The sequence below is a fragment of the Zootoca vivipara genome, chromosome 3, assembly GCF_965207765.1.
Source record: "Zootoca vivipara chromosome 3, rZooViv2.hap1.1, whole genome shotgun sequence".
NCBI classification, from domain to species: domain Eukaryota; kingdom Metazoa; phylum Chordata; class Lepidosauria; order Squamata; family Lacertidae; genus Zootoca; species Zootoca vivipara.
In genome coordinates, this window is record NC_142586.1 from 65,218,536 (window position 1) to 65,243,105 (window position 24,570).

At 42.0% G+C, this 24,570-nt stretch overlaps 1 protein-coding gene across 3 annotated transcripts in view; it reads left to right on the forward strand.

Annotated features, from left to right (window-relative positions):
- The first annotated feature begins 2,025 nt into the window (after positions 1-2,025).
- The window catches only part of TIAM2 (TIAM Rac1 associated GEF 2), a 125,897-nt gene continuing 103,352 nt past the window's right edge, over positions 2,026-24,570 (forward strand). For all 3 annotated transcript variants that reach the window (XM_060272770.2, XM_060272773.2, XM_088666283.1), the window contains exon 1: positions 2,026-2,448. The gene's annotated coding sequence lies outside the window, so the exon portion shown is untranslated. The remainder of the gene's footprint in view (positions 2,449-24,570) is intronic.

Here is a 24,570-nt window from a genome sequence, read left to right on the forward strand (position 1 = left end):
TGCATTCTACTAACCAAGTGTTGCAGACAGCCTCTCCTGTCTCACTAACATTCTACACAGATGTGCAGGGTAAATGTGTGGATGTGCCAAGCTACCTTATATTTATTTTTCCTCAAAAAAACACGCGGTGGCTTATTTTCAGGGGATCTTCTTTTTATTACATGTCCAGCCTAGCCTCTTCCTTGGCGCCCTCCAGAACTGCGCCTATCACTACGTCTTATTTTCGGGGTATGGCTTATATTTCGCAAATGCTTAGAAATCCTGCTATGGCTTATTTTATGGGTATGTCTTATTTTCGGAGAAACAGGGGTAGTATCTATTTTGCCTCATTTGTACTGTTTCCTCCCAGCGCCTTGTGAGACATTCACCCTATTAGCCTAAAAGCGCTGAGGAGCCAACCTGCTGTCACTAAGAGGCAGGAAAGTTTCCTAGGAAACAGGGGGGAACTAGCTGTCAATGCTTTTTTTTGTTTGTTTTACGGTGCAATGGTACAAATAACTCATTTTGCTCGTGGAACTTAAGCACTGTAGCCTAAATCATTCAGGGCGGACGTTTAACAAGGTGGACAGAATCCAACAGCACAATTCTAAACCAGCGTTTCTCAACCACTGTTCCGCGGCACACTAGTGTGCCGCGAGACACTGGCTGGTGTGCCGCGACGTGCCGCGACGAGAAGGGCGATTTGCATTGTCACGTGCCTGGCGGCCGCCAATAAACAACACTGACCCGCCGGAAAGCAATATTTCTCCTCCTCTTTCCCAAAGCTCAGTGCAAACGAGCCTGGCGGCCGCCAATACACAGCGCTCACCCGCCGGAAAGCAATATTTGGCAAGTGTTTCTTACAGTCATAATTATAATATAGGGCGGCACATAGTTAAATTTTGTAACTTTTTTAATGGTGGTGTGCCTCGTGATTTTTTTCACGGAACAAGTGTGCCATGGCCCCAAAAAGGTTGAGAAACACTGTTCTAAACATTTACACTCAGAAGTAAGTACCACTGAGTACAAAGTGTATTGGGGTCTTTTGGTAGAACATGGTTAGAAATGTCAAGATCCAGAGATTACAGATGCAGACCCTCCAAGTGTCCAAGGGCATAACCAGGATTTTTGTGGGGGGGGGAACAGAACCTGAGATTTGTATTGATTTGTACTTATTTAGGGGGGCAGGCACCCCCTTTGGCTAATCATGGCCCTGGGTGAGGATGCCATCCACCTCCATTTGGGAGGCGGGGCTGTAGCTCATTCCTAAAACATCTGCTTTGCATGCAGAAGGTTCCAAGGTTCTCTCCCCAGCATATCCAGCCCCCTCTTTGAAATCCTGGAGAGCCACTGCCAGTCTGTGTGGACACTACTGAGCTAGACCGACCATTGAGCTGGGGCTATTAGGCAGCTTCCCAGGTCCCTTAGGCCAGTGTTTCCCAACCTTGTGCCTCCAGCTGTTTTCGGACTACAATTCCAATCATTCCTGACCACTGGTCTTGCTAGCTAGGGATGATGGGAGTTGTAGTCCCAAAACATCTGGAGGCACAAGGTTGGGAAACACTGCCTTAGGCCAGCCTTTCATTGTCTCAAGGCCCTTTCGATAGCAATGTGTGTTCAATAGGTGTCGGCGGGCCTATGAAAACAAACTACCTCAGACACACAACATTTCAGAGCGCAGCTCTTGAGGAAGGAACGAGAAGTCATGCGGACCCCGCCTGCCCGCCCGCCCCCCCCCTTCTAGGATGGAAAGCCAGGCCTGTCCTCTGCTCTGCCTTTGGGGCCCTGCTGCTCAGCCTGGCTCCACTGCCTCCCGTCCCAAGCAAAGTCCTCCTGCCTGGATTGCCCCGCCGCCACAGACAGGCAACTTCTGCCTTTATATTCGCTATCCCGCACAAGACGTCGAGGAGTGTTAGGTGGCAGCCGCCCGGCAGGGGCGGAGCTGGAGGAGTTGCTCGCGTGTTGCTGTTTGTCGGCTCTGTGTGACCACCGAGCAGAGTCCAGGAGGAGCCCGCGCCCAAGCAGCCGCCGCCGTCCTCCGCGCGCGCGCCTGCCACTTTCCGAGCGAACTCCAAGGCGCGAGCAACTCGGCTCCCTCGGCGTTTTCCTATTGGCCTTTTTGCCGCGGGGAGGCTGCCTGCTGCTGCTGCTGCTGCTGCTGCTGCTGCTGCTGCTGCTGGGTCTCTGACCAGCGCGAGGCGGGGCTGCGTTTGTTTGGGATTTGTACGAGCCCGCCGGGGGAGAGAAACTGTGCGTGGAAGAAGAGCTCGCGGGGCGGAGAAAGCCGCTTCCCCTCTTGTGGAAAGCGAGGGCGAGCTCTCGAGGGGAGGAAGCCCATTCCAGAGGGGCAGCTGAGCTCTTCTTGTCAGCACACAGAACAGCAGCTCTGCGGCCGCCCTCGGAGGCGGACGGCTCAGCTCAGCCCTGCGCGGGTCTCCTCGGAAGGAAGCGCTGCTTGCTTACCCCGAGGTAAGTAGGACTAGGAGGAGGGGGGCATCCTTTCTGAGGGCTTTTCGAGGGACGAGCGTGAGCGTCTTCCCTTGAATTAGTAAGGCTTGACCCACCAACACATATTCGGGGTAGACCCGCTGACATTAATGGGCTGCAGCCCATCTAAGACCATCGGCTCTAGTGTCTGAACTGATTAGGGTAGCAGCACTCGAATGCGCCTTCAGAACTTCTCTTGTTTAAGTTGGAGGTGAGCTCCGAAGCACGAAGCCGCCGCCCTCTCCCCATGTTGCTTTAACGGGGCTTTTTGGGGTTGTTGTTTTTTAATGGTTTTCCTTCTGGAAGGTGGCGGGGTGTGAAGACTCTACTGGGGACAGGATAGATGTATGTATCCCGCCTCTTACTTGCTCCGGCGTAGACCCGCTGAAGAAGTCAGCAGGTTTACTTTCCTGGGATTGATTCCCAGCCTTGGTGTATTTGCTTGATGCTTGGTAATCACTTCAGCTGCGGGAGTTTTGCTTGACTAGGCGGCGCCTGTTCTAATAAAATGAATTCTTCCTTCTGGAACTTGTAGGGGAATCCTATTCATGTTTAATCAGAAGTAACTTAAGCCCCACAATGTTCTATGAGATTTATTATCCAGCGCATGTGTTTAGGATTGCATAAGGCTGCGTGGTCGGCTATTTAAGGCATGAGCATGAATCTTTTTGGGAGTGGGTTTCTGATGCTTTCTGGTCTGCTCACAAGCTAGCCTGTGGTCTAGTTGGTAGAATCTGTGCTGTGGAAAGTTGTGAGAACACTGCCATATTTTAATGCATTTCCAAATTGTGTGCTAACCTCCTAGTTCAGGAGGACAATGTGACTCTGCCCTTGGCATGTCCTTGATATCATAACACCTGTTTTAGTTACCCACATTTTTAAAACATTCAACTCAGAATCATAGCTGCCAAGTTTTCCCTTTTCTCGCGAGGAAGCCTATTCAGCATAATGGAATTTCCCTTTAAAAAAGGGATAACTTGGCAGCTATGCTCAGAATCTGAGTGATCATTGATTTCCAGCATGAAACTAGAGAGCAGTTATTAGCCCACAGTAATTCAGAGTACAAAGATAGGAACTTGTGTTTGTGTCAGTAGAGAGCATTAGCCTGGCTACACACCCCTTAACAGCCAAGCTATCTTGTGCATTTTTTTATTTATTTTCAGAAGTTTCTATACTGCCTGTATTAAGGGAGAACAACATGCATAGCTGCCAAGTTTTCCCTTTTCTCATGAGGAAGCCTATTCAGCATAAGGGAATTTCCCTTTAAAAAAGGGAGAACTTGGCAGCTATGAACATGGTAAAATACAATAACATCCCAACAATAAAACAATTACAAAAGGCACCACCATAGCTGGATTAGTTTAATTTTTTGTAGTTTAGTATTTTTGAAGTTATTTTGAACTACATTTGAATTCTTAAGTTCTTGTTTCAAAATGTTTCTGTGTGTATATGCTTTCCTTGGTGCCCATCACAGAAAGGCACGCCTACCAGAGTGTCTGGATAATTTCACTGCAGTTCGTTAATCAGAAAGCATCCAAGAGGATACTAAAAATAAGCATGTTAGTTGTTATGAAAATGTTTCTGAACTTTTGCTGCTGGAGGTCCTGGCTGGATGTGCTGTACAAATACAGTAACTCATAATAAATATTGCTTTCTTCTTGAAGTGTTTAATGGCTTCCCTGTGTAATACTGAACATGCAAAAAAAAGGGGAAAGCTGCTAAGCAAAGTTGTCTCCAAGTCTTTGGTTTGTTTGTGGAGCTGTTATTTAACAAAGGCTGGAGACGGTAGGTGCTTTTTTTCCTAGGGGGTGGGGAGATTGTTGCCCATGGTGTATACTCTCATCCTATTTTTGTCTTTGGTAAACTAGTTCAGTATGGTTCCCATATGTCTGTGTCTGTCTATCTATCTATCTATCTATCTATCTATCTATCTATCTATCTATCTCACAGCAGCACCAGTGTGACAAAGAAAATGTGTATACCATCCAGACCACTGTCTCTCTCAAACTGCTTTCAACTCTTCTAAAAATTGTCTCTGACCTCTCCCTGATTTACAGATGCAGCATGCATTACAGCCCAGAGCACTGGGGTTAGAGGAGTAGATTAATTTGATACAAAGACAGACCAGAGCTTAAAACTAGGAATACAGGAGACTGAAAGAAGTTTGCTTTGTTACAGAAATGTAGCTTTGGGAAGTCCATATGTTTGGGACAGTATGTAAAAAAAGCATTTCTATCTTTCTTGAAAGAGAGTGGAACAAAGAATGATGATGAGAGGGAATCATGGATTCATGGTTTAGGACATGGGTTATTAAAGATGCCCCTTCACACTGCTGAATCTTTGGAAATTGGCCTTTATCTGAAGACGTGGAGCCTTGCACTAAATTCTGTGCAGCTGGAGCTCTAGCTGAGCTGAAGGTTCTACAAACCCCAAGCACTTGCTGCTGGTGACTCTTGTAATTATTAAGTCATCTGAGTGTTGTGATAAGACTATTATTCACAAATAAGATGTGGCTGCCATGTCCAATTTTTCCCACTCATGTATAGTGTCTCCCTTCCCCCAGCTGCTGTGGTGGGTGACCTACTTATTAAAACAAGAGGCACCTGCTTTTAATTCCTTTCTTGAATTTAGGATTCTTCATATTCTGTAAATCAATACTTTTTAAAATACCCCCCCACCCGTATATTATACTAGAATAGTCTTTTATTTATTTAAATAATTTCTATACTGCTTGACATTTCTGAAAGGAAAATCTCTAATCAGTTTGTAAACAGAATGTTACAAAATATCATTTTTTTGTTAAACAATAAGATCACACGCAGTAGTGTGCCAAAATTTGTACAGATTGCTATTTTTTTAAAAAAAATGCTACAGCAATGGGTAAATGTTTTAAAAGCCAAACAAGCTTGTAAGGAGAATTTTGGATTTAGCAATGGGAATTTTTTAAATTCAAACTTGTGGCCTTGGTTTATGTGTATATGACTTCCATTGGTTTTGAGATGGTATCTTGATGGTATGAGAGTATATAAGGAGTCTCTGCAGCGACAGTGAATGCTGTTTTTCTTGCTCCACCCAGAGCTCTGCTTGAAACTAAATAAACGTGTTCATCAGTGCTTACAGTGATGCTTTTTTGTTTTCTGCATAAAGATGCATATAATATACAGTAAGCTACTGGGAATTGTGATAATGGCATGGTTATCAAACAAGCACATCCTATAGGTGTTAAGTGTGTTTGATGCAAATCATCTCTTGCACTGAGACTATTTCATAGTCCACTTACTTTGGTTCTTGAAAACATTCATACTGTGTAACCATGGAAATGCATATTCTCTTTCTAAAGCTATTTGCAAGTGCCACACCAGCAAGAATAATTAGCTGCTAACCATTTACCAGTTGTAAATAGGTTTATTTTCTAGTGCATCAATTAAAAGTGTCTTTGTTCTGTTACCGTATAAAAAATAGAACATATTCACACTCACTAGTTATAAAGTAAAAGTGAACAGATTTAAGCATCTCCCCTGGGAAAAGTTAGCGATAAACATTGCAATACTACTTAAGCATTCAATAGTCCTGTCTTATGTGTTCTCATGGGACGTGGGTGGCGCTGTGGGTTAAACCACAGAGCCTAGGGCTTGCTGATCAGAAGGTCGGCAGTTCAAATCCCCGCGACGGGGTGAGCTCCCGTTACTCAGTCCCTACTCCTGCCAACCTAGCAGTTCGAAAGCACGTCAAAGTGCAAGTAGATAAATAGGTACTGCTACAGCGGGAAGGAAACAGTGTTTCTGTGTGATGCTCTGGTTCACCAGAAGCGGCTTTGTCATGCTGGCCACATGACCTGGAAGCTGTACGCTGGCTCCCTCGGCCAATAACGCGAGATGAGCGCCGCAACCCCAGAGTCAGTCACGACTGGACCTAACGGTCAGGGTTATGTGTTCTCATGCTACTCCCTGAGAAACTTGGATCATTTTTTTAAAAAAATTACACTAAACCTGAATAATCTAGACTCTAGATTCTAGAGCAGGCATCCCCAAACTGCGGCCCTTCAGATGTTTTGGCACACAACTCCCATGATGCCTAGCTAACAGGACCAGTGGTCGGGGAAGATGGGAATTGTAGTCCAAAACATCTGGAGGGCCAAAGTTTGGGGATGCCTGTTCTAGAGGCTCTGGACTCCTGGATAATGCTGCTTTCCATATTACCATTTTACATTATTATTTACATAGTACTATCTATGTATGTCACACTTTGTAGGATAGGAAGTGTTGGAAAGATGCGCCCCTGCCCAAGGGAGCTTAAAGTTTATATTGTGATGAAAGAGATGACTACAAGGGAATGGTAATGGGGGACAAATTTGTATGATTACATGTAAACATACTTGAAAGCTTTATTATAGTAGTTGAGGAGGGTAGAGGCAAGGGTTCTGTGGAAAACACTGGTTTTTTAGGTCAGCTTTGAAGAAAGAGAGGGCAGCCTGTGAGTGCCTTCCAGGCATGAGATAATGGAGAAGTCATTTAAGGGAGACAGAAATCATTCAGGAGGCTGAAAGTGGTAGAGTAAGGACAAGAATGTATGGACACAGAGGTGGGCAAGACCACTGAGGACTTTGAAAGTAAGTTTAAGGAGCTTCTAAAGATTACAGTACAGATTGGAAGCCAGTGTTAAGAATGGAGGGGGAGTGTCACATCATGTGTATAATGACAGTAGCAGCGTGAAAATTTAAGTTGTGGATTGTTACAGTTACCTACAGTACTGTATCTCTTGGGAAGGCAGTACGTGAAGTAGAGTGGAAATTTCCTAAGTGACTGGGCAATCCCCTGCACTTCCAATGCACAAAAGTGGTGGCCTCCATGTGAACAGAGTTATGTTTGAGTAGGTCCATACTCTTCTCTCCTCCACCCCCTACCTTGTTAGCCTACCTATTTATAGCCCCTTTACACCAGTTGATTCGCAGGACACTTCTGGACTAGCAGTGGTTTATCTGAGTAATGGCCCATAAAATCATGTGCAAACTCACTTTCTTTGTAATATTTTCACCACTCAGACTTGTGGATTGTGCTCTTATGCTAAATAATAAAGGCTGCACATCAAGAAGTTAGACCTGTTTCTTCTATTGTGAAAAATATAAGTTAGTCTCCATTCTTTGTAGCTATCAGAGCAATAACAACTTAGCTTGCCCAAAAGGAAATTCCTACTTTACAGAAAGAGGGAGAGTGGCCAAGAGAGGAAACACATCATTCTAATTAATTGAGTCACTTTGCATCATCAGGATACTACAGGCACAAGTGTTTTTCTCTTAGAATTCTGGAATTACAGGGTTTGCTTAAAAACAGAAAGGTGGTGATTAGCACTGGAGTGTGGACTGTCTGAACCCATATTACTCCATGTAGTATTTTAAATATATGAAGGGGAAATGTTTATTTGTTGCCACATGTTGTGAATTGCCACAATACCTGTAAACCTTTGACCTTGTCTCACTTGCGGCAGAGGATACCTATTTGCTTGAACCATGCAAAATATATTTATGTAACCCAGGCATCCCCAAACTTCAGCCCTCCAGATGTTTTGGACTACAATTCCAATCATCCCTGACCACTGGTCCTGTTAGCTAGGGATCATGGGAGTTGTAGGCCAAAACATCTGGAGGGCTGCAGTTTGGGGGTGCCTGATGTAACCTATTCTCTGCTTTCCATATGAAACTGAATATTCTCGTTCTTTGGGAAGGCTGACTTTTTTGTTTTTTCTGTCTCTGCCCTGCATCACTGAGATTTGGTGTTTCATTAATTATATTTGATAAGTTGCAATGCAGCTTCAAATTTCAGCTTAGCCACAGCAATATGGCTGAGTAGGTGTACTATACAAAACGACTCTGCATCTCACACTCCAAACATGTTTGCTCTGGGCGGTTTCCTTCAGCAAACTCCTTAAGTGGAATTGTCAGATGAACATCCTGAAATATCTATATTGGCATTCCAGGGAGCCCTGATTACTTGGTAGATGTCTGATGGTTGTGCATACAGATCTGTCATTTATACTTTGTATTTGCCAAAGGAAAGACTAGCACAACATTGGTGTATCTGTGGCAAACATGAATGCTGCATAAAGTGGGGAACCACTCCTTAGTCTTGTGCTTTATCTGCTGCTAGAGAATGAAGCATAATCTCCATTGTGATATATAAGATATATATTTAGACCTTGGCTGAAATAATACTTTTTTGAGTACTGGAGACAAAATCGGAAATTTATTCTAGAGTTTCTGCTTTTGATCAGCCTCTGGGCTCTCAAGAACTATTTCCAAAGGATGCACACACATGGATGGGCATATTGCTGTGTCGCCAGATTTCTGCACACTTGTATTTACATGCAAGCACTGGTGGTTTGCTGTTTGCCAGGCACTGTGTGATCCATGATAGTAGCTTCTAGAGCTGCAAAGAAGAAAACGGAGTAAATCACTTAGAGGTTTTAACAATTAAGCAGTAGACAGACCTTTAAAACAAACAAACTCACACAGAGACTTAGTGAATTTTTTAAGACTGAAGTAATTATTCATATAAAGTCTGGAATCAGTTATTCATTTTATGTCTGATTCAGACCTAAAAAAAATGATGCCATGATTATGGAAATGGCACAACACTGATACCTCTGTAGTGACAATTTGCTTACCAGGTAATACTGTATCCAGGAATGGTTGAGCAGGCATCTATGGAGGAGAGAAACACTGTCTGATTTCCATGCATGAATCTGTCCTTAATAAACAGTATATTTTATAAGTTCAAAGATTTGACAAAAGTTAGTTCAGAAAATATATATCAGTTTGGGACTCATAGTGGAAGAAACTAATCTGCGTTTTACGTGCATTTCTGATGTATTAAGAGTTAATTATGCATCTTCCTTCATGTGTGGCATGACTTTTCTCCACCCTTGGGGAACCTTGTATCTCCTAGGAGAAGTGCATTGCTTCCCCCTTTAAATGTAACATTAGAAGCATGAATAGTGATGCACTGAGTCAGTTACCTATCTGTTTTTTGTGTCATCAAAAGAGACTCCCATTTCCTTTGTAGAAGTATGGTGTGTGACTGCGTTGGTGTATGCTGATGTTAGTTGTAGTGAACGAAAAGACCCTGATCATGTCAGTGGTCAGATAAGAGTTTATGTGTTTGTGGGATGTGTGTTTATTCTATGTGGTGCAACCTTATCTGGAGTAAAGACAGAAACTAGCCCAATTTCTAGCAATGAGGTGATAACTTTGTAAATGGTATCGGGATGTGGGTATGATGTCTGTTTTTCCTAAGGGAGTTACTTTTTTTTGAAATCGTTTGTGCTTTGTAATAATATGTATGTGATGTTTCTACCCTATAGTATTTATCGAGTGTGTGTGTGTTTATAGAGGCCTCTGAATTTAGATATCACTGTGTAGAACATTGCGCTGTAGGTTAAACCACAGAGCCTAGGGCTTGCCGACCAGAAGGTCGGTGGTTTGAATCCCCGCGACAGGGTGAGCTCCCGTTGTTCGGTCCCTGCTCCTGCCAACCTAGCAGTTCGAAAGCACATCAAGTGCAAGTAGATAAATAGGTACCACTCCAGCAGGAAGGTAAACACCGTTTTTGTGTGCTGCTCTGGTTCGCCAGAGGTGGCTTAGTCCTGCTGGCCACATGACCTGGAAGCTGTACGCCGGCTCCCTCCGCCAATAATGCAAGATGAGTGCCGCAACCCCAGAGTCGGTCACGGCTGGACCTAATGGTCAGGGGTCCCTTTACCTTTAGGGTCATCAAGGGTAGTGTTTGCTTTCTGAATAGTTTGGGCCTCTTTCATTGTTTGCATCTATTGTTACTAACAGGGGTGCTAACCTGAGCAGAAGATCGGGGGTGCAATGACACACCCATGAAGCATGGTAGCACCAGGAGGAACCAGGGGGCGGAGCTGAATGTCGCAGCAGCACAGCTTCAATGGCTGGTGGCTCCTCTCAGTTGCTCAGTGTTCTCCTCTTCTTCCTCCTCCTGCTGCTGCCAGTCGCCTGGGGCTGCTTCCCTCTTCTTCCTTCCACTCTTGCTGCTGCAGCAGGAGGAAAGACCAGGCACTGAAGCTGTGCCACACTCAGTTCTGTGCTCGTCCTCCCCTGACCCTAATTGTCCTAATCATTGGGAGGGCCCGGTCCTCCAAATTTTTAGGGGGCATGCGTGCGAAGGAACCTGGGCCCCTTAGAGTTGGCGCCTATAGTTACCCACATGCCAATTTCATTGTCCATATAATTACCGTATTTTTCACTCCATAAGATGCACTTTTTTCCTCCTAAAAAGTAAGAGGAAATGTCTGTGTGTCTTATGCAGCGAATACGTGGTCCCTGGAGCCAAATTGCTCAGGGGCAAAAGGCAGATCGTGCTGCTTCTTTTTTTGTGAACTATTTTTGGAAGCCGAACATCTGATGGGGCTTCCACTGCTTCCAATTGCCTGCAGGAGCTTCCTGCAGCCAATCAGAAGCTGTGCTTTGGTTTCTGAACATTTTGGAAGTCGAACGGACTTCTGGAACAGATTCTGTTCAACTTCCAAGGTATGACTATAGTTGTTTATTTCCTTGACATCTGATGGGAGGGTGTTCCACAGGACGGGCCCCACTACCGAGAAGGCTCTCTGCCTGGTTTCCTGTAGCTTCACTTCTTGCAGTGAGGGAACCACCAGAAGGCCCTTGGAGCTGGACCTCAGTGTCCGAGCTGAACAATGGGGATGGAGACGCTCCTTCAGGTATACTGGGTCGAGACAGTTTAGGGCTTTAAACATCAGCACCAATACTTCAAATTGTGCTTGGAAAATTGTATGATGAATCAGTAGATGTGATCTTAAATACCTACACATGCTATTATTTAAGAATAAGTTCTAAATATGTTGCTGCTCAAGTATGTTCCATATATGAAACATACCTGCTTTCTATTCATGCCTTTATGATAATAATAAATCTTATAGGAATGCATGGAAGCAAAATTCTAATCTTGAACTGTACAGCTTTAGCACATAGTAAAAGTGCAGTCATGTATACAGGTGTAATTAGGCATTTTTGCTGCTCTTTGCTTTTTAAAGTTGTGTGAAATTTGTGTATTTAATTGAGACCCCTGGTTGTTTTTAAGGAAGCTGTTCTTTATCTCCATCCATGGAATGCATTGCTGTTCATGACAAGATGCTTTCTGACCTCTGGCTAAGCAATAAATGCAATGAAAAATACCATTTGGAACTGGACATTTTGTTGACATTTCCAGGGCATAAGAAATCCATTTTGATTTTCTAGTTATATTTTATATAGGTTTTTTTTATTAACTGGCATCATATTCCAAGAATAGAGGCATATTTAGTGGTTTTATTGTAAAGTACAGGAAACTTTTAAACCAAAGACAAAGCAGATTTCACTCGAAGAGGTGAATACAGTTATTGACCTTTAAATAACCACATCATTTTGTACTTGTATATGTGTATATGAATATTTGAGTTGGGTGCTCTAATATCCACAAATAAAGTTGCTATCCTCCTGCCACATTCTGTCCATATGGTTACATTTCTTTCAACTTTACTGCTTTAAGATTCTAATTACTCTGAGAAGACTGGCCGGAAAAGAAGAATTAATTTTATTAAACAATGTAGCATGGGCAGACGAATAATTTACTTTGGTTGTGATGGTTAGCATATAGGGCGGGTTTTGTTTATTTAAGAATTAAGAATTGGTTTTTACAAGAACCCGAGTGAGGGAAAAACATGGTGGGGTTGTGCATTAATGCTACAAAGATTTTACAAAGAAGGGTGACCAGTCTTACTAATAACACTAGAGTCCATTTGCATTTTGCAATTCCAGTGTTGCTCCTTTCTTCCACTCAGGCGATGTGAAAAGCTGCAGGTCTGTGGGTAGAGACCATACAGCAACTCCACCCCACACCCAAGTTTGGGCAATATCTTCCCCTCTCCCAGTTCTTTGGTCTTTTCGTTTGCCTGATTTCATGCCATGATTCATTTCTTCTGGATTACAACAGACTCCTCAATGCATTTCTGAAACGTTGCGAAGTGTATGACATGTGTGGCTAATTGCTGAACAATTGTGATCCCCTATGACATTTTGCTGATCAAACATTAGCCACACATACTTCAGACAAATGCATAGGGTATGGCAGTTTTGCTTCAGCTACTTTTAAAATCTTGGTATTTGTTTATACAGGAATTCCAGTTTTGCTAGCACACCCATCAAATGGTTCCAGTTTTATTTTCACAGAGAGTTACTGTTTCTTGTGACTCTGCCCATGTATCAAAATCTATAACTAAATGGGATTTTGGAAGTCAGATAATGAATAAAATGTAAGGTTCTCCTCAAGGAAAATGAAATTATGCTTAGTGTGCTGTTGGTTTAATAAACTAAGTATGTTTGAAAAAATAATATAAATCACAATCATAGCATAGTTTGGGGGGTACCAAGTGTTATAGATGGACAAAAGTACCAGAGGTTTGTTTCTCCATTATTAACACAGTTCAACATTCTTTGCCTAGAAAGCTCGTTGGAATTCACAGCCTGTAATTTGGCATAAAAATTGAAGTAAACCCCAGATGCTTTGGGGAGCGTATTGAATATTTCTCAAAAGTAATGAATGGTTCCATTTCCCCCTTTTATTTTTTTAAATAACCAAACCCATAAACCACACACATGTATTTTCACATTTATATCTTTCTCCTTCGCACATATTTTCATGGCCTGTTGTTCAACAGCAAGCAATCAGTAGGTCAGAAAGCATAAAAAATAGTTCACATACTAGGCATGCGAGTTATATGCCCACAGTGTATTTGACTATGCCTACATCTGTTCATAGTCAGTATATCATGTACAGCAATGCTTAAATAATTAGGAATATGCATTGCTTTCCATTTAGCATGGGCAAATGCTCTGAAGCACTGTGTTAACTGTGTAGCTTTGTTCCATTTATGCACTCTCATGCCCTAATTCAGCAGCACTGCACAACACAGGTGATTATTCTGATGCACAAATACAATACTTCTTTAAAGAGAGAGAGAGAGAGAACCCTTCCTAGTAGCAAACCATTTTCTCCAGTGTTAATCCAATATTAAGGAGAATAGTGTCTGTTTCCAGTTCTATGCTGCTAGGGCTAGGGTGCATGGGCTGTTAGGGAAGTTAGTAAATTTGGTGGGGACACATCATGCTGCTTTTGTGTTAGTTTGTCCACCTTTGATCCCCATCCTGCACTTAGCTCTTACCTGTGGCTCCTAGAAGCTGCCAGCCTGTGATGGCGGCCACACCCTGGGAATAACTTTGGCTTGCTCGCTAAACCAAGTGAGGGTAGCTGATGGGTCTCAAACCCTCAGTGTCTAAGGGACTTCCCCTGTATGCAAAAACAGGCTCCATTTGAGCAGACAAGACTAATAGTGACCTCAACAGGCAAGAAGGCAGTTTCTGCACATGTTGTAAAGGAGCAGATGGGGCTCGTCAACCTGGGAAGGTAGCCAATCTAGGAGAAGTAAAACTCTGATCCTAAACCTCTGCTGCATTCTGGGATATCTTCAGGAGAAGAAAAGGCTAAGGAGTAAACCCTACACAAATCCTGAGTCCCTAAGATGGTTGTATTGCTCTGCTGTCCTTTGGATCACATCAGTGAGGCTGATACACACTGCCCAGGCTTGTGCCTTGGGGAGGTCACTTTGGCGCTACTAATAAAGTGGTTTGACTTCACCCCTGGAGGCACATGCCATTGTCTCTCAAGCCAGACAGATGCCAGCCAACCAAAATCTATAGGTCAGCATAATAGTTGGCACATTTGTTTGAAGAAGAACATTTTTGGCACAGGTCATTTGGAATGTAGAAATTGAAGGGTACAGCCTGCTCAAAAGGAATAGAGGAGAAGTAGCATTATATGCAAAGGATGTGTACACTTGTGAAGAGATCCGTGACTTGGGAAATAAAAGGCTGATTGAGAGAATATGGGTAAAGATTGTAGGAGAGGGAATCAACCTTACTGTGAGTGTCTGCTATAGACCTCCAAGCCAGACTGAGGAGTGGATGGTGCTTTCTTAGAGCTGATTACCAGACATTCAAAAAGGACAGATATAGTAGTAGTCATGGTAGACTTCATCTACCCCATTATCTGTTGGAACTCAAACTGCCAAAAATGTAAAGTCCAACAAAATTGCCTTGCTGACAATTTCATTTCCCAGAAGGTGGGAGAAGCAATGGAGGGGTCATCTCACATGGACCTGGTTCTCACCCACAGGAAGGAACTGATTGATGAAGTGAAAGTACTCCACATAATCGAGCACAAGATGCTGCACACACATCTGATGGCAATGCCCATCAACTGGGGGGGGTCCCCCTCAAATATTTTATTGGGTGGGGTCAAAGGGACCTCAGCCCCTAGGAGTTGGCTGAGTGGTTAAGAGCGGTAGACTCGTAATCTGGGGAACCGGGTTCGCATCTCCGCTCCTCCACATGCAGCTGCTGGGTGACCTTGGGCTAGTCACACTTCTCTGAAGTCTCTCAGCCCCACCCACCTCACAGGGTGTTTGTTGTGGTGGAGGAGGGGAAAGGAGATTGTTAGCCGCTTTGAGACTCCTTCGGGTAGTGATAAAGCGGGATACCAAATCCAAACTACTACTCTTCTTCTTCTTCTTCTTCTTCTTCTTCTTCTTCTTCTTCTTCTTCTTCTTCTTCTTCTTCTTCTTCTTCTTCTTCTATGCAGGGAACCTTGGGAGGAAGAGCACATGTCCTCACGTGGAGAGTTCTGCTTTGCACAAGACAAATATTGCAGTCACTTCTGGTTCTAGCATACAGTATTTGGTTTTGCTGCTGTGATGTGCTACCCATATATGAGTTTTCCCTCAGATCCAGTTTTAGTTCAGGAGACACAGGTGATTAGCCTGCTAATACCTGTGATGCTGAGGGATTCTGATACGGAGACCACCTTTCCCTTCTCCACATGCTTCTCCTCTGTTGATTTATTTTTAATCCCTTGTGCAAGCTCATTAGTCAGAATATGAAGCACACTGCCATATCTCAGTAAGATAATGTTCAAGTGCATTTTGCATTTAAGTTCTAAACTTCAAGGGTTTAATACAGGGGTCCCTAGCCTTTTGGGACCCTGGCACACATTTGGAAATCGAAGAAACTGTTGTGGGTGCCACAGAATACCCATTTCACAGCAGAAGAAAAGGCAGTACTTGGAACCCCTCCCCCCTCAAATAGGCAAAATACATATAAACCCCCCCCCAAAAAAACTGCCAACAACACAGGTAACCCTCCATTCTGGCAACCAGAAAAGTGCCCATGGGTGACACACTGAGAACTCCAGTTTTAATGTGAGTTATTCTGCTGACAAAACATCAGAAGGCAAAATGTGGGGTGATTCTATCCTAATTAAAGCTTATCTCCCCACTTTTGTTCTTTAGATAAGTGGTTGTGGTCTGCTTCTAAATATTTTTATATAGATTTTAAAAATGTAAAGGCTCCAACTAGAGTGTAATGAAGCAGCTGGGACAGAGGCAACAGTATAGCCTGAACAGCTTTTATACATTTTTCACCTTATATGGAAAGGTGTCTGCAACTTGTCAGGCAGAAGTAATATTTGCAGCTGTTATCACATTCCTTGAAGTCAGAGAAATTGCTTATTCTTTACTGATAGAGTAAAGTTTGCTGCATTTGTATGCTGGTTCAGTACTGGTTTGGTACTAGCTATGTTACTCTGGACAATTTTTATTCCTAAGCAATATAATACCTTTGCATTTTTTTAGTACACTGTTACTGGATTCTTTCCTTTTCTTGAATTGAGAACTGCAGCTATAGTCTCCAGCTATATTCATGATTCTATCTCCAGGGGCTGTTGATGTTTCCAAATCCAGTCCAATCTGCCAAGCCACTTCGTCAGTAACAACCTACCAGTGAGCCAGCCAGCTTTCCCAACTCATCCCTACTCCATAGCTCCCTGATGAAACTGCAAACACATTGTAGCATTCAGTATTGTAGTCTAGTGTGATACCAAATCCTGCACAGCCTTTTATTTTTGTCTGTGGTGGCCCCTCACAAAACCCTTTAAAAATAATTGTAGCCATTATTATTTTTTAGGAAAAAAATCCATTTCAAAACAACATTTGCTGTGTCTACCAAATAACAAACCACAAGTTCTGTTTGAGCAGTTTCATATTTGCTGCATTATTTTTTAGTCTTCAATTAATATGCAGTTAATATAACTAATGCAACTAAACGACAATAAAACTAGAGAGAGGCAGTATCCTAGACTTTTCACATGTGATCCAGCCAAGGCATGTTAAATGTCAATGATTTTGCTTGGCAAGTTAAGCTTGTGTTTTATTTTCTTCTATCCAAATTAATAACCTTAGGAGAACTTTCTATCAGTGGAGTTGCACCCATTTGCCTCTTGAGGAGAAGGCTTGAATTGGGAAATAGTTGCAATACTGTACCCTGCATGTGTGGAAGAGAACAGAATGCTGACCAGGTCCCCGCTGGCCTTGCTATTCCATGTCTAATGTGAAGTGCTCTTACTGTAAAATTCATACAAGCTCTCCAAGCTGCTCAGATCTACTGTTAAGTTTCCACCCATGTGCTTGAGCATTGCTATTTTAGTAATACAAAGTCTATATATAGGAATAGTGGTAAAATTTAAATACTGTGCAAAACTTTGTCTTAAAGATAGAAACCTTTTGAAAAATCAAGTTATAAAAGTAAATGATATTGTATGGAAACCGAATGTAAAAGGATTTCATTTTGGTTTGTTACTAAGCAAATGACTAATGTTTCTGCTGGCTTGCAGACCCTATAATTGGAGAATCTAGCATATAAATGTTTTAAATACCAGTTTTCTTTCTTTTTGGTGCATAGAACTCTGAGACTATGATATCGAGGATACAAAAATCTGGGTGAGATGGATTCTCTACCATTCAAACTTCCACTGAAGGCATTTTCAATTCCCTCCAGCAGGATTTGTGTAAGAGAGAACTGAGTTATGCCCCCGGAGTTTTATATGTTGCCACGGCCATTGCAGAAGTGGGAAAGGAGGGGCAGTTGCTTGCATCATAAAAATGCTAACAACATTCTGCACTTCCTTTTAGAGATGCAAGTAAACATATGAAGCTGCCTTATTCAGTTCATCAAATCACAATGTGTCCATCCTAGAGGTCCACAACCTTCTCAGGCCAATGGGTGCATTTTGATTTTTGAGTGAGTGCGGCGTGTGCCTCCCTTTCTGGCCACTTCTGGATCAGCTCCCCACCCCCACCACAAAGAGATAGAAGGAGAGAAAGCACTTGTACACACATCACTTTGCCAAGGCACCTGGCAAAATTTGGATCTAGTAGAATTAATCTGGGCCTTAAAAATTACATAGAGCTGAAAGGGGACATGGGGCGGAGTGTTGCTCTTCCAGATCCCTCCTTCTGAATGCTTTTAAAGGGAAAGAAAGATAACCATGAGTGGGTAGAGCTCAGAGGCTTTGCCATTCGAGGATGTCATTCGAGGATGTCATTGTTTCCATGAGCACCACATTGACAACCACAGTTTTTGCCCAGTGGAATCAGCAGCAACTGTTGTAATGAGTTCTGATATTAGCTAGAGTGTGTAGGAACTGAAGCTGATGCTAAATTACTCAGCTTGAACTGTCCTGGTTAAGGTATAAGCAGGACTGAGTGTATCGTGAACATTTGTAAATTTGCCAAAAAAGTTGGAACCTAGCTCGGAAGACACAAGTACCCTGGGAATCTTGAGGGTGGTCCCCCCCCCCAATTGTTGCTGTTTCAGAAAGCTGATATCCTGTTCACTAAGGGAAGTTGATGTAGGCATCCTAGCAGCATCTTCCAAGACTCAGAAGAGAGATGGGGCTGAATTCCATGATCAGCCCCGCACAGAGCTTTCTCAGCACTTTCTCTTTACCCAGCTACTCTTTCTTGCTCCTTTGTTTGATTCTTGCCCTCTGATTCCTGTCTATACTTTTCTTCCTTAAACCCTTTATATAATTTTTGGAAACTCTGATTCTTGAAGATTTAACGAATTATGTGATGTGATGTGTGGCATTTGCACAGCTAACCCAGAATCAAGAGAGTGTCATCTGAATCTCTTTGTACAAAAAGTGGTTGTTACTAAGCTTTTAATGTTCCCCTGCCCAAATCAGACAATTTGTTTGCTTCCATCAAATTGTGATAAGCCAAAACTCAGATTTGTCCTGCTTATTTAAGCAAAGTGAAGCCAAGTAAAGATGAGCCTACTACTATCTGAAAAACCTATGTAAAAGTAGGTTTGACCTGATAACTAGTAAATCTAGTTGAATATTCTCTTTCAACTAGGTTTACCACTCCCATCAGCCCATCACCCATCCCCACCCACCCCCACCACCCTCTGTGTATATATATATATATATATATATATATGGGCCTGACACTTCCGTTTCCAGTGTATCTGAAGAAGTGTGCATGCACACGAAAGCTCATACCAAAATATAAACTTAGTTGGTCTTTAAGGTGCTACTGAAGGAATTTTTTTTATTTTGCTTCGACTCAGACCAACACGGCCACCTACCTGTAACTATTCTCTTTCAGTTATTGTTGCCTGGCCTTGAAAATGCATTTTCTGTAAAATTCAGTTATTTGAAAGTTAACAGCTAGGCACAAACTTTGTATCTGGAGAAAGAGCTGAAGGTATGATGAGTGAACAAAATCAGCTGACAAAGAAATCCTACTGGGCCAACACAAATGAAATTTAAGGTGGATTAAATGCCAAATCCAAAGTCCTGTTGGTGCTAATACTAGCAGGGTGGAATGAGAGGGAGTGTTGCCACTCCTTTTGGTTCTTCCTGGGGAAAAAAGGGATTCCCCTCTCATTGAGGCAACTGGAGGAAAATAAACTTCACCTGCTCTATGACTGCTGTAATTTTTCTTTTTTTCTGGGATGTGCTGATGTACTATTTTGTGGCACATAGTGACAGGAGTTTTCACAATATTAGATTAAGCTCATTTTAGTGGCAGGAATTAGGAAATATTTTGTGCCAGATTAGCTCACAGCTCAGGAAACATCAATCCAAATAAAGTTCCATTATGAAACTTGGAAGGAAAGGTTCAAGCAAATCCATTATTTTTGGATGGAACACTTTTCTATTACTTTAAAAAAAAGCTGACTATTTTTGGGCAGAATTTCTTATTCCTTTAAGGAGCCCAACAGAGTTCTGAAACTATTGAAATGGGTAATGAAGAGTACATCCAGATTAGGAACATCTGGTCATAGTAGTGTAAAGCAATTAATGGCAGGTTCGTTAACCAGCTATTAAAGACCTGGGTTTGGGTGGAGTAGAAGCATGTCTTGGCTTCTACCCTTTTATAGTAAAGTCCTCAACCTGAAAAGTATCTAAGCGCATCCTAGCCCAAAATGTGCCTCAGGCAGTGACTACCAGTAAACAGCAGCTGGGCATGCTTCAGGCAGGCTTCCTGTAGTACATTCTTCCATTATGCAGATGTCCTATCATTGCACGGCATTTGCATAAACCCATTTTCAAATAACAGAAGAATTTTAAAAAGATGGTATCTGAAGAAGTGTGCATGCACACGAAAGCTCATACCAAAATAAAAACTTAGTTGGTCTTTAAGGTGCTACTGAAGGAATTTTTTTATTTTAAAAAGTAAGTTCATGCTACGGTACTTTATTTCATTCTACTTTAAACTGGGCTATGTCCTCAAGCCCCCAAATGTTTAGGTACCTAACATCTGTCAAAAGAGGACAAAACCCCTAACACGATTGCTAGGTAAAGATTTATTGTTCAGTTATATCCCGCTTTTTATTCTTCCATGTATATCAAGGGAATATGATGGTGTTGTTCATTCATGACCTGGTCTGGCACTGATTAGACCTAGAACTTAGCTGAACTTCAACAAAGTGGTTGTGTTATAATAGTGGCTGCATAGCATGTGTTAAACTGTGGTGACTACTTGTGCTGCTGGTGGTTTCTTGTAGCCAGTCTGCATGCTAAATCATAGTTTAGTGTTGCAAGAATAATCCTAGGCATGCTTTGGACTCAAAAATTCCCCCTCCCACAAAAGGAAAAATTCAGAAACTTTAGCTTGTAGCTGACATGAATTGAAACTTTTCATGTTGCTCAGAAACTTCTAACTCTGGTAAATCTTATCCGTAGCTTGTTTGAAACCCAACTTCGAGCCATGGGTTATGTAACTGGCTTGTTTAAACATTAATCTGGCTTGTTAACGTTAATCAGTTTTGGTTTCAGTTCATACAACATGCAAAACTAGGTAACAGAAATTGGAAGGAAAAGCTTCTGAATGCCTCTTTGCAACTACATCTAGAGAAAGGGGAGAATAGAGGAGCCCAAACATTGTAGCAGCTTGTTCTTTCCACACTAAACAGTGGTTTTGCATTATGTCTGAACATGACCAAAATTTAGTAGTCATTCCAGTGTGACCTCCTTTCTGTGGCATTCCAAATGATTGCAGCAGATGGAATTGGGTAATGTTTTGCTTCTTGCATAGTTGGGGGCAGTAAATTACTGCATCCCTGTGCAGGTACATCAATCATGTAGCAAGCTTTTTAAAGCAACTACCTCTTGGTTCTTGCCTGGGTTGTCTCTTTTGACCTGGAGTCATCAAGTTCTGTTTCAAATATTGGGAACATATGCATCAGTGAGACTTCACCTTTGGGAATTAAGGCTCAGGTGTGGAATAATGGCATCACATTGCTATTGCATGCAATATATTGCATTTGCGGTGCCTGGAAACTTTGATAGGAAATTATTTTATGATCATTTTCCCACACAAAGATAGCTTTGTGTAACTAAGATACAACATGAAGCATCCCTTATGTGTAACAGGTGGGACAGTTGTGCTCCCTGAGCAATTTTGGTTTTCTAGGCTGCTATTTGTTGTGTCTCTTTCATTAACTAATCACTCTGTTACCATGGAGTTCCTGTTTGCACCAGGAATGGTCAGCATCTTGTCATGGAAAATCAGGCACTGCAATGAACTTATGCATGGTATGTGTATTTCATTGAACTCTATTGCTTTGGCAGCATAAACGTAGCTTTAAGCAGATGTAACTATTACTTATGCTTAATAAAAGTTACTTCATTGTGTGTTTCCCTTAGACATTCTAACCATAACTTATTATTGGTGTTGTTCCAGGTCTGTTAATTGGATTTCTGCTAATAAATTTTACACATTCTTCATTTATAGCTCTCCAGCAATTTTAATTGAAATCAGTTTCTTTTCTGGTTGCATTTGAAGACAAGAATTCCAATGTTGTAATGTCCTGTTTTGTACAATGTTGTAATGGTTGGAATCTTGGGGTATTTGATCAGCTTCCACTATGAAACAGGGTTGTTTTGCTTTTGAGGAAGTGTCCGACACAAATGCAAACAGTCTTGTTATAATAGCTGGGAACAAATAATCTCTTTCAAATCTTATTGCTCATGCTTCCTTTTGGGTGTGACTTCCAGTTTGGTGTTGATATATGCTAATTCTGTTTTGCCTTGTATTATTGAGACAGGAGTTCCACTTCTTAATGAAATTGTGTGTACTGTAATTTGTTTTTGAATCCTTCTGGAATAGATACCAGGACCAAAGCACGGAAATTAATTGTTCACATTGAAAATTATATTTGATTCTCCTTGTGTATTTCAAGAACCTTTCCCACAAATGCTTATTAATAGATAGAATCTTTGATGGGTTCAGCACCAAGTAAGAACTCTGACTGGAAAAATACTTGTAGAACCTCAAGCATTCAAGAAGGGATGAGCTAGGATTGAGAGTTCGTGGGTCTCTTTATAGACAGCATGGCTGTATTACTTGGCCCTAGTCCAAGACCTGAGGAGCTTTAGGATGCTTTTTAAGGAGCTGGCCCATGCTCCAACCTGTCCCCCTTCTGAAAAAGTTTCCTATGAGAAACAGAAAAGCAGTAATGTAGTGTTTATGATATTTCTGTGGAAATTTTATTTTTCAGTTGAGTATTGAATGGTATGAGTGCCCATGTGCCTACTTGCAGGAAGAAACAGTTAGCTCAGTTGCTTATGGCATGGAGCTGATAATGACAAGGTTGCAGGTTCGATCCCCAGAGGACCACCTGCATATTTATGCAGTGCAGGAGGTTGGACTAGAAGACCCTTGGAGTCATTTCCAACTCTACAAATCTAGGAGTCTACTGAGCTCTGCCCTGCCATAGCCAACCCCATTGGGGTGTGTTTGTATAGAGAGGGTGCGTGTGCTGCACGCTTGGAAGACAGTATGCTTTTGTTTCCACCCAGCATGGGTTCACAATTCACCCCTTGTACTGTCTTATTGAATAAGAAAGTCTTCACTTTGATGCAAGGCATTAACAATTCTGTGAGCAATATACCTTGTGATACCCATGATTTTGGGCTATCTCAGAGCTAGCTTAATCTTTGATCCTGAAAAATAATAGCAGCTTCTGGGAAGCTTTTATTTTGATGTCTGGATAGCCAAGTGATGTTCTACATCCAAATGATGTTGGAATATATGCTTTCTTCCCCTAGGCAACTTTTTAATGAGAGAAAGAGCACATTTGTTTAATCCATGATTTTTTTGTACCATAGTAGTCTTCTACATCCACAGAGTTCTCTTTGATGGCAGACAGGCAGTGGTCAGGTGCCTCTGCTGTTACCATGTGATGCCTTTCAACACCAATGATCTGTGATACCGTAATTATCTATTAAGTAACCCCCAAAAGCAAATTTTTAAACGTCCTCATAATAGTTTGTGCTGCACTCCCTCCAGGAGTTTGAAATAAACTTTTCATTTTAAAGTAGACCTACTCCTTCTTTCACTCTAGAACTGTTGTAAAAAGTAAAAATATCTAGTACAACAAGGTACTAAATTCCGGGAAGAAGCAGCTGAAAGGCAGGCTTGTTAATTTCAGTTTCATATGAAATGCACCCAGAAATATTGCATGCTTTTCCAACTGGAAAGTGACTTGGTTGGTAGGAATGAAAAACACCATTTAGCTGTTTAAAGATTTATCATTCAAGCTGCTTTATTTAGATAGTGAAGCAAAGTAGTGATGTCTTCAGTTTAGTTATTACAAACAAGGTGATGGAGAAGAAGAAAAGAGGGAGCTGGTTGCCTTCTAGGAAAGAGGAAACTTGAAAATATAGGCAATGCAAGTGATGTGCCGGGGGGTGTTGTACTGGCTTGGAGTTGTCTAGAGACGATGATAGTTTTGAGAACTGAGTATTCTTATGGGCACCCTGTCTGTAAAGTGTGATCAGGCCATGTATGTGGAGGCTTAAACTGAATTTGAGTTTTCTTTCTGTATATCCCACCACTGCATATGGGAGTATCCTGAAAAGGACTTCAGGCCTTTCCCCCTCTGTGTAAAGACTTGGTAAATGTTGCCATTCCTGGACTATCCAGCTCAAGCACATTGAAGGAAGTAAGCAGCATATTGTTGTATGGAGTGAAGTAGTCCAAGTTGCACTTTCGGACTGTCACTATTTTGGGGTAGGATACATTTACATACTGGCAAATCCATGTTGCACAATTATAGTTGATTGGAAGGTCTTGCACAACAAATCTTCTTCCGCAGAAGATCAAGACTTTTTCCCACTAGGAAAAGGATGGGGAAATGTTCTGGAAGGAGTGAGATAACATTTGCTTTAATGCAACCCCCCACCCAAACAAATGGGAATGAATGCTCATTAAATAGCCAACATTGTCTAATCTCCCTGCAAACCAATCAGGATGAATGCTCAATAAACAGATTGTCTGGAAGTGACCTCTGTCCTTGGTGGATAAGAAGGGGCATGAGTGAAATAAAGAACATTCTTCTGTATTATTGTCTTGCTTTGACCACTAGTGCCGAATTAAGAACATATAATTTAGGCCCTTACTTGCAGTCACATAGAATCATAGATGCTTTACTTGCTCTGTTTTTCGTTCCTGGGGATACAATTCCCTTTAGAAAATTGCATGCAAACAACTTGTTATCAAAGAATCAATGACTAATTTTACATCTTTAATAATGAGCCACTTTATATCATGAAAACACCACAAGAGTTTTTGTTGTAAAAGGGCAGAATCCAAAATTGCCCATCTTCATACCACCTAAACTGGGAAAAC